The 12840-nt window shown below is 44.8% G+C and overlaps 1 protein-coding gene across 1 annotated transcript in view; it reads right to left on the bottom strand.

The window, feature by feature from the left end:
- Nucleotides 1–10448, bottom strand: part of FRMD4B (FERM domain containing 4B) — a 234620-nt gene extending 224172 nt beyond the window's left edge. Inside the window, exon 1 of the mRNA XM_079958857.1 lies at nucleotides 10328–10448. The gene's annotated coding sequence lies outside the window, so the exon portion shown is untranslated. The remainder of the gene's footprint in view (nucleotides 1–10327) is intronic.
- Between the last annotated feature and the right edge of the window lie 2392 nt (nucleotides 10449–12840).

Below are 12840 nucleotides of genomic sequence, written 5' to 3'. Positions count from 1 at the left end.
TAGGTACTATAGATTCTAACATGGAAAAAGGCTTTGCCTCCCTGGTTCCTAATTTGTAAAATGGGATTATCTGGCACAAATCAGCCTGAAAGGCACCACCTTTGATTCTCCTGATTTGCAGAAGTTGACAACAGCTACTCTCACCCACAACCATTCCTTTAATTCTACTGTGCAAATCCTTACAATAGAGTCAGTACCTGGAACTACAGATGGGGCGATGAACCCAAGGGCCACATTCTTTCTTGGGGAATTTTCTGAGGGCCATATCTCAGTGGGCGACAGGGCCTGGGGCAAAAGTGGGTGGAGAAATGAATGCAACACCTACGTTCGTACAGCAAGATGATTTCTGTACATGCCTCTCTCTACTCTCCATCCAAGTTAGCAAGAAGCATTGCCAGCCAGGACACATTCCAGCCGGGCAAAAACATTCGAGGAGGATACGGAGAAAGTCATGGGCATGGCTGGGAAGAGAGGGTGTGTCCTGAGGACATTCTTGAGGGCCAGGGAAAGAATATTGAGGGCCATGTTAAAACCGCACAGGTTCTGCATCCTGGACTGCACCATGACTCAAATAAAAAATTGCTCGCTCCCTCCCCACAGCCTCCAGTCAACAACATATTTCAGTTTCCAAGCTAGTTCCGAAAACTAGTTTTTTCTTCTACCCCATAATCACTAGACCAAAGGCTGGAAGCCTATACCAACACACCTTTCTGAAGCTTTAACTTCAATACTAACCTTGTCTACTGCAAAGTAAATCCTACTGAATTCAATGGGGCTTCCTCCCATGCAAGTGTAGTTAGGATTGAGGCCCCAGGAAACTGAAACATTTCCCTGTTTCCAGATTCTAAAAATTTTGCTTTTCACTAAGCTCTCTCTGATAGTGGGCATATTTGTTCTCAAAGCTCCAATTAGGTTTCCTGAACAAACTGTATATAAAATTAATTTGGCCATGACATTCCCTCCTATGAAGCAACTTCTTCTTTTTTAAAGTGTTTTACCGTACAGTAGTAAAATTATGCAAATGATCTCAAAAAATATAAATTAAACAAACTTACCAGTCACCCACTTGGAGATGACTTTTTTTGTAATCCTAGTCAATCTGTAACTTCCCTGCCTGCGGTTATAGGGCACCGAGGAAGCAATATTAAAAAATCTCAATTAGGTTGTATTTGGGCGGAGGCCAAGTCTTGCTTTGTCACAGTACTTGAAGATACATCGTTCCAATTTCCATTTTCATCTCTAGGAAATTAATTTTGTCGCTCCCTTGCACTTGTTTATTATTTTTTTTAATACACAAACAGAATCCCAGGGAAGTAGAGATGCACAATCTTCTCCACACCCTTCTCCTTTTAAATTAATACTTTATCAGGCGTGCCATTTTTATTTTAACCAAACAGATGCAATTTATTTAGCGCCTGTTCCAAACATCCTGCTTCTCTAGACTTGCAGCATTCACAATTACAACTGAAGCCATGATTGTTAAAGTAGAAGCTCCTTGTCCAAGGGCAAGAGATCACAGATTAGCGCAGGCCTCCAGAAGTTGCTAGACTATAAGGCTCATTATCCTCGACCATTAGTCATGCTGGCTGGTGGGACTCCAACAACATGGGGCAGGGAGAGACGAGCCACACTGGCTACCCAGGTTGGCAGATGCCAGAGACAAACAACGAGTGAAATCCTATGCATGCCTTCTTGAAAGAAACCCTTGGAATTCACCTCCCAGTGTGTGTAGAATGGCAGCCCTATACAGTGGACGCTCGGGTTGTGAACGTGATCCGAGCAGGAAGTGATTTAGCGCTTCTGCGCATGCACGACTGCCGAAACCAGGAAGAAACCCGTTCCGGTACTTCCGGGTTTCGGTGGTCTGTAACCTGAAAAAACGCAACCTGAAGGGTCTGTAACCCGAGGTATGATTGTACTGGCTATAGGCAGGCACCTTTGCTGTAGTGTTGCAGACAACTGCCAAGAGCATTTTTATCTCATCATGCCCACCTGAACATATTATTTAGTTATCTACGCTAGTTTTAGAAGCTTTACTGATAGCATGTGTTCTGTTGATAATTATCGCATATATACTTACTTTTTAAGAGTTTTGTGGATTTAAACTGTTTTATTGATAGTTCTGTGCTAAAGCTACAGTGGATGCTCGGGTTGCGAACGTGATCCATGCGGCATGCACGTTCGCAACCTGCAGCGTCCGCAACCCTCAGCAGAGCATCTGCGCACACACAGGTTGCAATTCGGCACTTCTGCACACGTGCAAAGCGTGATTTAGCGCTTCTGCGCATGCGCGACCGCCGAAACCTATAAGTAACCCATTCCAGTACTTTCAGATTTCGGCAGTCCGCAACCCAAAAAAACGCAACCTGAAGCGTCTGAAACCCGAGGTATGACTGTATTTGTAAATCTGAACAAATAAATGCCTCTAACACTTTTTTAAAAACTTATTATCAAATAGGGTAACGCATACTTTTCATTGCATAATGTAGTTCTAGGCTGTTGTCACTTATACAATAGTAAATGCCCCCCTCCCCATTTACAGTTTTCTTTGTGTACATAAAAAAGCACTGGGTTCAACTGATATTTCTGCCCCTGGGATACCATATTTTTTGCTCTACAAGACTCACTTTTTCCCTCCTAAAAAGTAAGGGGAAATGTGTGTGCGTCTTATGGAGCGAATGCAGGCTGCACAGCTATCACAGAAGCCAGAAAAGCAAGATGGATTGCTGCTTTCACTGCACAGCGATCCCTCTTGCTGTTCTGGCTTCTGAGATTCAGAATATTTTTTTCCTTGCTTTCCACCTCCAAAAACTAGGTGCGTCTTGTGGTCTGGTGAGTCTTATAGGACGAAAAATACGGTGTGTATTTTTTGTCCGAGACAATGTTAAAGTATAAGTGGGGGTGGTGTTTTCTCTTTCTTTCTCAAAATGCCATTAAGTTTTTTGAAACAAAAACAGATCAAGGAAAACAGGCAAGTGCCCTTGGTTATGTACAGGGACCCCACCAACACACATTCTAATTTGCTTAGGTTAGTAAATTCTCCGCAAGAAACGGTCTGTGTCAAGTTTCTTTGCTTGAGCTGAAGAAGGTTTAAAAATCAATAATATGAAAAACCAGGAAAGGTCAAAAATTATGCTCTGCTAGGTTCTCTGGAGGAGTTTGGCCAACTGCTCTATCAGCCCAGTGTAGACAGAGGCGAATTTAGGGGAGGGTGGTTGGCAAAATCATTTATCAGGAGAGAGATCGTATCGGGCAATTTCTCTCCTCCTCCTCACAACTTACAACCTTATTTTATCTCAAGAGATCAAGGAACCATTATGGATGGAGAAGCCACAAAGCAGGGCGGGGGAACACACAAAAAGATAATTGAAACCGCAGCATCTCATTGTGCTTTCAGGTCCCATTCTCAATTGTCATCTTTTTTTCCAGGAGTGCTCAGCATTTCAGGGCACTCTTAAGTATTAGCAGTAACTTTTTTCTTTTCTTTTTAAGTTTACGCTTCTGTAAGTCGTTCTGTTTAACTCAAAGTAACTTTTTCAGTAGTAGAAAGCACCTTGGCAATGTAATGCGAGGGGGAGCTGTTTTCTTATTTGCTTGGGTTCCAGCAGAAAGGGGATTTCTGCGACACTTATTAAAACAATGGAAAGTAAGGTAAGAAAGTAAACTAAGAAGCATCTTTTGAAGATTCCCATACACTCATACCTCGGGTTACAGCCACTTCAGGTTGTGCGTTTTTGGGTTGCGCACCACGCCGAACCTGGAAGTACCAGAACAGGTTACTTCCGGGTTTCAGCGCTCACGCAGAAGCACTAATTCACACTTTGCGCATGCAAAGAAGCGCCGAATCGTGACCCGCACGTGTGCAGACGCGGCGCTGCAGGTTGCGAACGTGCCTCCCACACGGATCATGTTCACAGCCCGAGCGTCCACTGTATTTTAATCATTCTTAAAGGCCAGTCACGTGTGGTCTGTGAATCACAGGCTGCAATCTTGCACAGTACTGAGTGGCACAGTCCAGACATAAAGCTTGCCATCTCCGTAAAAGATGAAGCCACAATTTTATCCAAATACATTTTTGGTTTTTTTTGTTTGTTTTTAAAAAGCTTCAACTAACAAGCTGGTTCTGCTTCTGCTTTCGATTATTTCAAATTACTGGCCTGGCTGATGCTCTGTTTAATTAGCGCCCAGATTGTGTACCCCCATTTCTCTTTATCAGTTTAAATTAGAACAAAGTGGCAGGGAGCCATTCCATGGGGACTTAAACAAGGTTTGCAAATGTCTCTCTATTCATCATGCATCTGCCTCCCTCCACTTTTCATCTGCGCACCAAGCTTAATCCTCCTGGCTCAGTTAGGTGAGAGAGGCCGGAGTTGCTGGCCAAATCTCCCATTTGGCCGAAACCCTCAGCAGAAACCAGCACAAGGAAGGAGGAAGAAGGAAAGAGAAAACACTGGAAGACATTAATATTTTCAGGCAATGGCAGAGAAACGGAAGCATGCTTAATGCAATGGATCATCTGGTGATTATTATTATGTGGGCAATTTATATATTGCTTCATATTTCAAGGAAAATCTCTAAGTGGCTTACCATAGCCTAGAAATAATCACAAACAAAAGTCAATTCCAAAAAAACCGAGTCATAAAACACCCACATTTGGAGCAGCACAGATGACAGTTAGATTAGATATCTGCTTATGCATCAATATAAAATGAGACAACTAAAATATGTTCAGCTTGCCAAATTCAACCAGTTTGAAGTTAGTAATAATATTTGCAAATAAATAAGAAAAGGTGAATTTAAGCCTGCAATCCTATACCCACTTACCTGAGAGCAAGTACCATTGTACTCAATGGGACTTAGTTCTGAGCAGACATGTGGAGGATTACACTGTAAGGCTGCAGTCCTAAACATGGGAGTAAGTCCTGTTTGACACAATGGAACTTACTTCTGAGTATACATGCACAGGATTGCACTATAAATCTACTGGTTCATAACAAGATTGGGAGCTTGCCCACACTGGAATTTACTGTGTCTTTGCATCCCTTCTCATTTAATTTGTGTAGTTCACATGTTACTCTCAAACCACACCAATCTTGATGCTTGTCCCCTGTAAATCTGGGTTTATCGGATACAGGCAAAATCGGATAAACTGAGGAATCCCCCCCCCTTAAATCGATCAGATTTGCACAAAACCAGAAAACTGAACAAGCAAATTTAAAATTGCCTGACACTTCTCGGGTGGGTAATTTAGAACAAACAAACAAACAAGCTGGGTGTGCAGCCATTGGTGTGCAATATGTGCATGCCCTTTTGGTACCTAATTACCATAATAGAATCAACCAATTAGAAGGCCAAGACAATCACAATGGAGCACCTGCTGCTGTGAATGGGAAAGACCAAAGTTGTTCTTCATAAACAAATTCTAATATATGTGGGAGTGGACAACTCTGGTCTAATGTGATTGGCGGGGAAATGGATGAACAGCTAAATACTGCTGAAATGTGGACAAGCCCTAACTCTGTGGCTCTGACTGTAAAAAATCCAGGATTAGCAAGAGACTATAGAAACTGATTTGGTCATATCTTGCTGGGGCACACCTTGTGTTAACTGATAGATATCAACTCAGCTGTTGCCTTTTTTAATGGGGACCCATCTGTTTGTTTGTTGCCTGAGGTAGAGGGGTTAAATCTAGTGAGGAGGAGTATCTGTTGGGGTGATACTGTTCTGGACCTCTATCCTAGGTTCTCCTTGTATATTTGTAAATAAATTCAAATATTACAAGATGAAACAAGCTTCATGTAACCTCTCTCTGAAGAAAACTGAACCCTGCACCCCTAAAACATTCCATTGTTCAGAAGTGGGGCATGCATGCCTAGCAGAATTATGGTGTCGTAAGTTGAAATATCTTGTTTCTGGCAACTTTGAAATTATTAGTTGTGTGAAGATATCTGGTTTGCTTGCCATTCTTTTTAAAACATATATATATTATTGATATTGTTTTGTTATTTGCCACTCTGACTCCAACCCAAAATGCAATTAAAATTTGACTCCAATGAAATACTCAATTAACAAAAATCTATAAGCCCCTTTTACAGGTCTCTCTCTTGGACTCAAATGCCACTTTCATATATCCAGGAATCCATATACAAATTACATTTCAGTTAAACTAGTCACCGAAAGAGTGGCAATGATGATTTACCAATTTGAAACACACCACTGTGAGCTTGGAAACCATTTGGGAAACTGGTTGTGAGGCAAATTTTACCTCAGGTATATGCGTGAACAGAAATCCAAGGAAATGGAGGAATGGGGGGGGGGACACAACCACCTCACTGTTTGGCAAGATGCTACAACCACCAGCTTACCAAGTGCTCATATGCTTCCCAATAAGTAAACACCCCACCAAGTTGCAAAGGGGCTATGGTATTTCACCATAGTGGCTGTATTCATCATAGTTTCTGTCCTCACACATTTGTCTGAATAGGGCTAGTGTAGCAGTCAAAGTAGGATCTAGGTTGACATCTCTGTTGGCCATGAAACTCAGTAGGGAAACTTGATGTGGTTACTAGTCCTCAGCCAAACCATAATAATAATAATAATAATAATAATAATAATAATAATATTTATACCCTGCTCATCTGGCTGGGTTTCCCCGGCCACTCTGGGCAGCTTCCAGCAGAATATAGAAACATAATAAAACATCAAACGTTAATAACTTCCTGGTACAGGGCTTGCCTTCAAATGTCTTCTAAAAGTTATATGGTTGTTTATCTCCTTGACATCTGATGGGAGGATTTCCACAGGGTGGGCACCACTACCGAGAAGGCCCTCTGCCTGGTTCCCTGTAACCTCACTTCTCGCAGTGAGGTAACCGCCAGAAGGCCCTCAAAGGAGGACCTCAGTGTCATAGGCTTGTTGTAAGGATATATATTAAAGGTTGTTAAATAGGTTTAAATGTGAAGGATGTCTAATTTGGGGTGAGCAGCTGTGGAATGCAATACTGAAGCGTGATATGACCACACTTGTGATTAGGAGAGAGATAGCACAGAAAAGCAAAAAGAGGGGAAATGGACACAGAAAACAACGCAGGAAGAGGGACTATTGTAGGAAACTGAGGGAGGAAACGGACAAAGGAAAGGCGGTATGACAAACACCACAAAAAAAGCCAGCCAGATCAGAACTTCAGTAAATTCGGGATCTCAAGTTGGTAGGTTTTATTTTTTGACCTGCTCTGCATCTGCAGAACCGTAGCATGTAATAGAGAAATAGCATGCGACCATTTGCACAGCAGCACACAGCAGCGCAGTTGGGCTTTGGCTTCCTTAGGGGAAAAGGTGGAAAACGTTGCTGTCAGAGGACTACGACAGCTGTCTAATCGTTGTGTTTCATAGTGCCTACTGCCTGTGCTAGACAGGGTCTCTCTCTCTCTCTCTCTCTGTGTATAAACTTTCCTTGCACCACATGTTTATAGTCACTCACTTGTTACACATTAAGCAGGCACAATGTGTGTACTCCTAACTAAGTTGGTTATCAAGTACTTTTTAAAATCAACATTCTTGTGCAGCACCATCTCCACATACAGTCACAAGTATGTCCCAGTATGAGACTTACTCCCAAGTAAGTGTTGGTAGTATTTCAGCCTAATGCTGCATGCTTGCGTACACCTGTAAATAAACTGAATTGAGTTCAACGAGGCTAACCTAATAGACATTGCACGGATAGGGAGTCTTTCATTACAGAGCGGTTAACATCTAAGTAAACCCACATAGGAGTGTAGGTTTTGAGTTTCTCTACACTCTGTAGAGCACCTGTGGCCCTCCCGATGTTGCTGGACTATAACCCCTATGATTCCTGACCCCTGGGCTATGCTGACTGGGACTGATGGAAGTTGGAGCCACAGATTCCCCCATACCTGCTGTACAGGCTACAGAAAAGGGAGGTGGTTGAATGCCTGATCGTTATATCTTTCACTTTTTATTAGGCTTCAAGTTGAAATGTTTTATGAAGTTTTTTCAGGTTTAAATACTCCTTATTCAACAACTTTTTCAGAACTTCCTACGATGTGTATAAAGGTAAAGGTAAAGGTACCCCTGCCCGTACGGGCCAGTCTTGACAGACTCTGGGGTTGTGCGCCCATCTCACTTAAGAGGCCAGGGGCCAGCGCTGTCCGGAGACACTTCCGGGTCACGTGGCCAGCGTGACATCACTGCTCTGGCCAGAGCCAGAGCCAGAGCCGCACACGGAAACGCCATTTACCTTCCCGCTGGTAAGCGGTCCCTATTTATCTACTTGCACCCGGAGGTGCTTTCGAACTGCTAGGTTGGCAGGCGCTGGGACCGAGCAGCGGGAGCGAACCCCGCCGCAGGGATTCGAACCGCCGACCTTTCGATCGGCAAGCCCTAGGCGCTGAGGCTTTAACCCACAGCGCCACCTGCGTCCCGCACGATGTGTATAATGCCAAATATAATGCTTGAATTTTCTGACCACAACTTAGCTATAATTATTTATTAAGTTTAATCTTTTTTTAAAAAAAAATCTCTTCACATTGTGAGTGTAATTAAAGTGTAATTAACCACTTTATTTAAAAAATGGATTGTTTTTCATACAAACATTAGTAACAGGTGTGGGGAACTGTTGTCTGACAACCCCCAGGGGGCGCCACATCAGCGATACACCTGGTTAATACAAATTGCAGGTGCCAAGCACCTTCCTAAAAAGTGGCATTCTCCTTTCTATCACACCCAGAAAGGATCTCTCTCCTAAGATTATGCCTATCACTGAAACCACGTGGGTGCATCATCCAGAGAATAAAATATGTGTCTGCCTTCAGAAATATCATAGTTTGCCAACTGCAAATTTAAAATGGATAGATTAGTCCATTACTACCCTGAAACTCATATAATCTACCCACCTATCAAAATCTCTTTAAAACAACCCCCCCCCCCAATTTCTTTCTTTCTTTCTGGCCTTTAATCTTTCCCAGCAAAATGAAACCCCAATGGGAAGCCAGGGCAGCACTCCAGCACTTGGGAGCTCAGAGCAAAAATACCAGCAGCTTCTCTGGGCATTTCCTACTCCTGATAAGAGAGAGCTTAAGTCCCACAGATAAGAGAGTGTTCTTGGAAATTTAACCCTGAAGAGCCTCTCTCTCTCTCTCTCTCTCTCTCTCTCATCCCTTTTACAAGCCCCCCCCCCCCCCCCAACAAATCAGATGAATGCTGGAAAGCTTGGAACTCTTAGAACGGGAGCCGCCTCTACTCTTCCAGAGCCCAGATTTGCACCCAGAGAGCTGTCAAGGGAGTTCCTCTCTTCCTGTCTTCTTTGGACAGGAGCACCCAGCCAGAGAAGCCTCTGAAAGCAGTGCCAGTGTCTGTCTGTGTGCATGAGAGACAGAGAGACACCTGAATCTGCAACCCTCTCTGGAGCAACTGACAGCTTGGGGAGATTCCCTTCTAAGCATCGCATCTGTCCTCACTCACCCCTCCCTGCCCCCACCCCTCCATCCCAAACCAAAGAATCCGGCTGGCCTGAACAAGTTGCCTCCATTCTACGTTTAAGTGCTCCTTCAATCCCAGCCTCGGGGCTCGAGTCCACACGCAGCTAAGTAACTCCTTTGCTGCTCAATGAAACATCCCATCTCTCGCTCGCTCTCCAGTCACTCTTCACAGATCGCTCAGAAGAACAAAGCACATGGGTTGTGTGCTTTGGTGGTTGGGTTTTTTGCACGTTGCCAATCAAAAAAAAAAAGGAGGGAAGGAGAGCTTTCACAAATCCAAAAGGAAAAAGGAGGAGGGGGAAGAGAGAAAGGCAGGGAGGGGAAGCCACAGATAATATGATAATCCACACGCCCAAACTTCCAGCCGGGCTCGAGTGTAGCCTCGGGGTGCCCGCAGCCAGACACCCTGCCCTAGTCTCTGAGCTTTGTTCCTGGGAACACCCAGACGCGGGGGAAACAGCCCGGAGGATTAGCTTTCGCTGGCAGCCAGGCAGGGAGGGAGAAAAACAAGCCGGCGAGCCAGGGAGCCTTCCTGCACCAACGCCGCCCTCCCGGCGCTGCTGGCCGTGAGCGCAGCCGAGGAAGCGTCGAGCGGGCAGCTTGTTGCGACTGACAATGGCTATTACTGGGGCTCCTGGCTTGCTGCTGCTGCTGCTGCTGCTGCTGCTGCTCCTCCTCCTCCCCCCTCTCTCTCTCTCTCTCTCTCTCTCTCTCTCTGCTGCAGATGGAGAGAGCGCAAGGCACCCCATCCCTCTCCATACGCGCGGAGGGGTGCGCATCCAAAGACGAGACAACAATGCGTGCCTCTCGCAGCGGAGGAAACGCGCCTACCTTTGCGCTCTGGTCGCGGCTGCTCCTGCGGGCAGGAGACGCGTCTGTCCCCACGGCAGGAGCAGGAACTCCGCCGGCGCCGCTGAGTTTCGCTTCCCTGCCGAGCAGCCCGTGAGAAAGCCTCTCCCGCAGCCTGGCCGCGCTGCTTTCCCGGGCGCTTCGCCTCGGCCGCTGCTTCGCTTCTGCCCAGGCAGCGCGGATGCTGCTCCTGCACGCTCGGCGGAGATGGCACAGCCCTGCGCCAGAGAGGGAGGGAAGGAAGGAGGGAGGGACGGAGGGAGGGAGGGCTCTAGCGGCCGGGAAAGGGTCCCGCACGGCGCTCGCCGCCTGGCAGAAAGCAACGCCGCCCAGGGAATAGGCAAAGAGGCTCCCCGCGGCTCGCCAGGGAGGAGCAGCCCCACCCTCCTCTCGCCCACGTGCCAGTTGCGGGCTTGAGCGAGGACTTGGACCGTCCGGAAGAAGCGCTGCACTCAGACAACTTTCCCGCGGCCTCCGGTGATACTTTTTAGTGGGATCGGGTCACACACGTGAAGGCAGGTGGGAGTCAGCGTGGTTGCCTGCCATCACCCCCAGACCATTGGCCATGCTGGGAGTTGAAGTTCAAAGACCTCGGCGATGCAATATGGTGCAACCACCGCGCAGATATTGTTGGACTACAACTCCCAAAAATATATATACACCAAGTATCAAATGTGGTGACAGTGATAATAATACAACAAAACAACACCACCACAAACTGGCTTATAAGTATAAAACCAAATTTACTAGAATAATAGCTAGAATAGAGATAGGCTATAACCATTCAAACAACAAACATACTAAGGTGCCATGTGCAAGACAAAGCCTGAAGAGATTGTAAACATGGAGTGGATAAATGTACAACTCTATCTTAACAAGTTACCATGTACAGTAAACATTATACAGACTCGATAAATGAACCGTTCAACAAGTAGCGTAAGTCCAATCACGGAACGGCAACGCCATGCCGCCACAACGGCAAGGGTAGCACACTGGAGAATATGAAAAAGTTTTTCAAAGCTGTTTTTCAAAGCTTGAACTGGATGAGATGTTCTTCGCAAGTAGGCGAAAGGAGACCTGTTCTCCAGATATATTACAGGTTTCGCTACACGCTTCATCAGTCCGTAAAGCTGCATGATACAAAATAGCACTCCAATTACAATGTGTGGTAAACCATAAAAATTAGAAAATATCAGTCTATTACTATACCTTACCCAGTCATACAAAACGGTTTGCTCAGGATAAAGAAGGTATTCACAAGCACAGCTAGTGTTCAGACTCATAACAAACAGTTAAATACAATACAGTGGTACCTCAGGTTACATACGCTTCAGGTTACATGTGCTTCAGGTTACAGACTCCGCTAACCCAGAAATAGTACCTCGGGTTAAGAACTTTGCTTCAGGATGAGACAGAAATTGTGCTCTCGCGGCGCGGCGACAGCAGGAGACCCCATTAGCTAAAGTGGTGCTTCAGGTTAAGAACAGTTTCAGGTTAAGAACGGACCTCCGGAACGAATTAAGTACTTAACCCGAGGTACCACTGTACAGGTGTATAGAATCAATCATCACATGATTACATGATTAAAGGTGCAGCATCACTTTTCTGTTACAACCAAACAGCAGTATACAAATTAACTCACACATAGCATCCCAGGTCGAATTCAGTATTCAAACCCTTTGGATACAAGGTTCCTAATTGAAATATTAATTTATACTCCTTTTGTAACAAGGCTCTTTGTATATCTACAGTTCTAAAAGGTTGTGTTTTTGATGGTCCACAAGATAAAAAAAACTCAGATCATTCTCTGTATGGGCTACTTGCTGGAAAAGCTGGTCTAATGGGGCATCTAGACATACAGTCATATGTATGTCTCCGGAACAGATCCCGTTCGCATCTCGAGGTACCACTGTATATTACGTATTTTGGACCTATGCTCAGAAATTCTGGTCCTAACTGCACGAGTGGTACTGCCTACATATAACAGCTCACAAGTGCAGCGGAGGCAATATACACAGTTTTTAGTAGAACAATTTGTGAACTGTTGCAAGACAATCTTTTGTCCATTCATTGTATTAGTGAATGATTTTACAGGCAACGCAAATCTGCAACGTGTGCAGTGACCACATCTATAATGCCCTTTCACCAATATATGAGGATCCTCACTATGATATTCTAATAAATCAGTGTGGCTAAGAACATCTCTAAATGATCTAGTCCACCTTTTGCCTAAAACTTGCAAATTTTCACAACCTGGAATATGGGAGCTGACATGCCAATGTTGTTTAATAACTCTTTCAATAGAGGAGGATAAACAATTGTACTCTATAGAACCAAAAACCCTGTTCTGTTCATTCTCCCCTGCCTGGAAGTTCTTTTAGCCCTATCAAGGGCTGTTTGAATTGTAGTCTGTGGATAGCCTCTATCTCTTAATGAAGAGGAAAGAGATGCAGCATTTTTAAAAAAATCAGATTCAAAAGAGTTTCCTGCAGCCA

This window comes from Podarcis cretensis, assembly GCF_951804945.1.
Source record: "Podarcis cretensis genome assembly, chromosome: 2".
NCBI classification, from domain to species: Eukaryota; Metazoa; Chordata; class Lepidosauria; order Squamata; family Lacertidae; genus Podarcis; species Podarcis cretensis.
The sequence above is the reverse complement of the archived record's forward strand: the minus strand, read 5'-3'. Positions and strand labels throughout refer to the sequence as shown.